Raw genomic sequence first — 6,000 nt, 5'->3', positions numbered from 1 at the left:
CCACCCAGGAGGTTCGAGGACAAGGTGCACCTCAACACCCACCTTCACCCTCTGCTGCTGCATCAGGAGGAGGTGGTTCTATGGGAGGCAGCCCACGCAAAGCCCTGGTATGGTCCTCCATGGCAGCAAGCATGCGGGTGTGGAAGGTCTGATTCTGGAGGATGATAGTGCGGAGATCGCCATGCAGCACCTCATGGGTTGCCTGCATTTCTGCACGCATGGCCTCGCGTGATGCCCGGATCTCCTCACGGGTAGCCTGCAGCTCAGCTGAGAGCAAATGTGTGACCTGCTCCAGCTGTTGTTCTGCCCTAAAATGTCGGGAAGCCTCAAGTTCAACCAGAGTCTCCCTGAGGTTATGGAGGTCTACCCTCAGGGCTTCCCTGTGGCCCGGTGACTCTATAGATATGGCTTCACGCAGAGTCTCCAGCGCCGCCCGTCGGTCCCTGTTGGACGCCAACATTTCTTCCCTGTGTGATTGGCAAATGGAGTCTGTTGCCTGCTGTTGTTGCTCCATCTGCCTTTCAGGGGGGAGAATGGAAGTGGCCACCCTCTCCATTGCCTGAGCCATCATTTCAACCGATGCTCCCTGTTGGGCTGCTATACTGTACATGGAGTTTTCCCATACAGTATTGCCTAGTGGTGTATGGCCACTGCGTTGGCGGGCACCACACCTGTTCGGGGCAAGGCGATCTGCAACTTGCTGTGCTGGCACTGCCTGAGGCTGCAGGACTGCATTCCCCCTCTGATCTGCTGGCCCAGGAACAGGATCAGATGTTGTGGAGTGTGACCCTGCATCCGTAACCGCCAAAGGCGGACCTACCAACACTGACATCCCCATTGAAGGTTCTACCCCTGGTGCAGGTGGGTTGTACAGAACAGAATCCCTGCCAGAAACACTCACCTGCGACAGCACATAAGTCTCCTCATCCGACTCAGCACCTGAATAGAGGTCTGGGGAGGTGCACCCAGAGACACCCCTGGACAGTATGGTCGGCAGTAAGAAAGGGTTTTCACCCACCACCACACCACGTCCTCCACTGGTGCCCGGTCATGGCTGAGATTCCTCCTCGGTCTGCACCATCTCCTCAACCTCAACAGCATCAAGTGCGTCTTCACCTCCAAAAACATGAAAGACAACAAATGGAAACAGGCATGAGCACCATAGCACACACATAGGCCTGACAAGCCAGAGATCCAGTACATGAATTACACATGTCCCTCATTACTATAACCCTGGCATGCATGCACTGTCAACGAGTTGGAAGGGGAGGCAAAAAGCAGACACTGAGGACACCAAGATGGAAAAGAAACACATTTGCTGCATGCTGGGTAGCACTGGCATCACACATCAGCCTGTGAGTGGCATGTCCAATACACATACATGACACATGCCAGCACACAGATGGCATGTAGCATAGCCATGGTACAATTGACAAGTACAGCCATATGTCAGTGAATGAGTACTGTCACCCAACCATGTGAGATGGACATGATGAGATGAAAAATGCTAAATAATGTGACAAAATATGCATGTGCCACACACTGCAACACATCCAGTGTACAACAATACAGTGATCGCAGGCAGATGTACACATCAATGGTTGGTCACTTCAACATGACAGGAAACAACTATCATGTTCCACATTCAAACAGGCCCCAAAAATTAATGTGAGCAGGCCAATACTCAATCAGCCTGAATGGTCTAATCATTCACATAACAAGCTAACAAATGTGGGCCAATGTGGGGTGTGATCAATGACAGAAGCATGCCACATATGTGGCATTAGGGCAGAAAAATGCGTTGGAAAAATAGGAGAATTGAAACAATCAGCCTGAATGAACACTGAGAAATTCAGAACAATGTTGTTGTAAGATGACAGTTCAAGGGCAACTGCAGTAATGTGGCGCTAATTGGCTACTGTGGTCAGAAGGGATACTGTCATACCCAAATCCAAGGCCGGTGAATGTTTTGAAGGAAGCACATGGGTGACCCATACCACTGAGGAGTACACACCCTCACCTGGCACTCAAACAGAACCCGTCACCCAAACAACATACACATGGATTACACACTCATGCATGGGCACTCACCGGACAATGCGTTGTAATCTGGTAGGTCTCCCACACCTTGTATCTGTTCCTCTGTGACGAAGGTTCCAGCAACAGACTCATGTTCAGTGAGTTGGTTGTCCTCTGGTGGAGACCCACCGCCAGTCACCAGAGTAGAGGCATGATTTGAGGCCAGCTTGTTCTTTGCTCTGTATTTCAGGTCATTCCACCGCTTGTAGCAATCATCAGCTGTGTGCCTCACAAATCCAAGGGCACTAATGCGGTCGGTGATGGTCTGCCAGTGTGCCCTACGTTGACCTGGTGTGGTCTTGCACCCTTCAGTCACCACCATTTTGCGGCTATGTGCTGACACATAGGCCACAAGTGCATCAAGTTCGGCTTCTTTAAAGCTAGGCTTCTTTGACGTGCCGGAGTGTGTAGCCGTGTCTGGGGTCTCAGCCTGTAGTGCCAGAGCACCCTTCTTCTTTTTCAAAGGTGGTGCGGATCCTGAGTGCCTTACGCCACTCTGGTCAGTAGGGGCAGAAGCGCAGTTGGACTGGGTACTAGAAGTGTGCGAATGCACAATGACCATAGGTCTTGGTGCAGGCATTGGTTGCAGGGTGATGTTGGCAGGGGCAACGTCAGTTTGATGGACCTGGACCGACACTGTCCTGGCTGGGAGACTCAGAGCTAGGGTGGATTGAGCTGCAACTGCCCCTTCAGCCTCCCCACCCTGGCTACTTGGGGCAGCAGATAACATTGCTGCCCCAGATCCACGTGGCCCGGTGACAGCAACCTTCCCTGCCACACGTGGCTTAGACTTGCTGACCTGGAAGTCACCCTGGGAGTCATCCTGTGCCGGTTCAGGTGCCAAAATGGGCCAGACCAACAAGGGCTGAGCTGGGATGGTGTCAGCTACGTTTCCCACAACCATTGGGGGGGGGCATAGGTGTCCCTGATTGGTCCTCCACACACGGGGGTCTATGGGCACCCTGCAAATCCTGGCCACGTCCCCTACCGTGGCCACCATGCCCACCTTTTGGAGGTCGACCACCTTTGCCTCCCTTACTGCTTGGTCACCTCCCAACCATGGCACTGATGTTGTTGTGCGTATGGGAGTTGCAGTAAACAATTGTCGTGGGCAATTGGTGGGAGAGGGGTAGGGTACTAGATGGAATTCGTACCCTAGTGCTCTAGCAAGGCTGTATGTGACTCCTGGGGGAAGATGACGGGTCACGCAACGCACAGGCACCCCAAAAACAAAAGCACACGTGCACGCAACCCCTGGTAGACCACGTGCATGGAAAAATAAACCTGCACTACGCTGTGGCACCCAGAAACACACAAATAAGCATACGCGTGTTACATGCAGCCTACAATGACCTCTGAAGGGGAACACACACATGGGGGCAACCACAGTTGGAAAATACGTGCACGACTCACCCTCTGCCTTGAAAAAGTACATGAAAAAGATGCGCATGTGCGTGTAGGCAACACCCCGGCCAAAAGCAGAAAAGAACACAGTCTGAGGAAACAGGGAGTACGAACTGGAAACTTTGTGAAGTAATCGCGTGTGAACCGACAAGAAGTACAAGATACACCCGCTCGCTCTCCACAAAAAGCACGTACAAGGAAATAGCGTGATACTCGTACCTTTTAAGCCAGCCCACACGTGAAACGTCACTTACGCGCTTACGTGCTAAGGCCTTTCCTCCAATAGCACGGCGACGTGCAGTTTTCTCACGTGCAGATTCATTATGCACCCTTGTTGTGGGCAACGCCTGCCTGCGTAACGTTACTGACGCGCTAACACGCTAAGGGCCTTTCCTCGGATTTCACACTGACGTGCAATTTTTCCATGTGCCAAATCACTCCGTATCAAGCTGGCCACGCGAAAACACATGGAAGACCACACTCCTGCCCAAAAGGCAATTGTCCTGCCCCCAAGAGCCCTGAGCATGCTCCCACCAGCCATCTGCTGCTGCCTGCCTGCTGCCCACGTGCCCTGCTATTTGGTGCCTGCACGGCAGCCATCTGCAGGGGTCCAGTTGTTGTGTCCACTCCTGCTGGAACAGAAGACTCCCGACTTGGATACCATCGCTCGACAGCCCAGCCCCAGGACCCAGTTGCCCACCCACGTCTGCCTCGGGGGTCGCCATGTCGGGGCAAACACCATCTGAGACCACTGGCGACCCCAAGCCAGAGAGGCAGAGTGCCACCAGCTTCAATGAGAAGGAAGTTGGTGTACTGGTGGGGCATGTCCTGGGGCATTATGATGCCCTCTTCGAAACATCACGCGCCAACAAGGAAGGACGGGATAGGATCTGGGAAGACGTAGTGGTTGCCATCAACACGGAGGGGGTGGCAACCCACGACATCAAGCACGTCAAGAAGCGCTGGGAGGACTTGAGGTCCAGGACCCTCTACAAGGCCCGGCGCCTCGCAGAGGGGGGCCGGGGCAGCATGAGTAACATCCAGATGAGGGTCCTGGAACGCATATGCCCAGCGCTACAGGCCCAGATCCTTCAGAGGCAGACCCGTCTGGAGTTGAGCGGTAAGTGGCCAAGCATTGCTGTGTGAGACAGGGCATGTTGCAGTGTGCAGTTTGGAGAAAAAACAGCATGGCCAAATTTGGATGAGGATGTTTGAGGGTCTTGGTTTATCTATGCTAAATGGATCTATAGGAGGGGGTGGTCAAATGGCTCCTTGAATTCTATTATTGATTACATTTTTGTAAGATTTGCTTTGTTTGAAAGATGTATCCATTTATTACATATACCTAATGATTTTAACTATCATAGTTATTTGCCTACTATTTTTCTTTTTCCTGTTTCTTTTCAAATAAATTCACCAGTCAAATACCCTAATAGAAGAGTCAGTCTTGCTGGAACACGAGTCACTTGGAATTAGACCTTTTTAGGTAGGGGGAATGAAACTGCTTCAGCTTGTTTATCAATTACTTTCACTAGACTGGCAATATTCAACCTTTATTGTGGAAAATTATGGCGGATTCCTTGAAGAGCTACTGTCTGTCAGTTTTGGCAAAAATAATCGGACTTGTGACTCATATAAGAAGCACTGCTATGTTTTTGATCCCATAGTGGTTGGTCTTGGAACTGGAAGGTGACCATTTGCGTGATAGTGCCAAAATAACTGAAATCTACGAAATCATAGATAAGTGGATGAAACATATCTGGATGTGTCTAAACAATACCAAGACAGAATTACTGATCTTTGGAACACATCAGGCCAGAGCTAAATTAGGCGCAGAATATAAAGCCTTTGTGATTAAGGAGGCAATCATCCCAGTTAGGACCCAGGTCAAAATGCTGGGGATGATGGTGGCAATGGTGGGATTAAATGTATAAGGAATGATATGACTGTTTCTCACAAGCTCAAATTATAGCAGATAAAAAAGGCTAAGCAAGCATATAAGAATTGGACGTAATTATAAGAATTAATCGTAATTTTTGGTATCAAAGCGATGCAGAATAAAATGCTCCCCACCCTTAGAAATAAAGACATTGGGCCTCATTACACGGTAGGAAGTAACCATGCTGCTATTAGCGGCATGGCTACTCCCTTACGTCCGGGTAGGCAGTATGGGGACTTACCGGGTCATTCCGACCCTGGAGGAACCAGTAAGTCCCCATTCAAAATACCATTCCCCATTCCCATTTGAGCCCCCATAGGGCTCAATGGGAATGAGGAAGGAGCTAATGACAGTAACGCAATTTGCGGTACCGTTATTAGCTCTGAAGTCCCTCAGCGGGTCTCATCCTTAACGCCTGGTTAGACCAGGCGTTAAGGACGGGACCCGCTGAGGGACCTCGTAGTAGGGTGCTACGGGATTACCGGCACCCTTACCGGTGCCGGTAATCCCTGAGCGCCTACCGTGTAATGAGGCCCATTGGGTCCTTTCGGCGCTTAATGAATGACCTTGCATGCTCG

Source organism: Ambystoma mexicanum, chromosome 5p (assembly GCF_040938575.1).
Source record: "Ambystoma mexicanum isolate Mex_15411 chromosome 5p, UKY_AmexF1_1, whole genome shotgun sequence".
NCBI classification, from domain to species: domain Eukaryota; kingdom Metazoa; phylum Chordata; class Amphibia; order Caudata; family Ambystomatidae; genus Ambystoma; species Ambystoma mexicanum.
Note: the sequence above shows the minus strand (reverse complement) of the source record.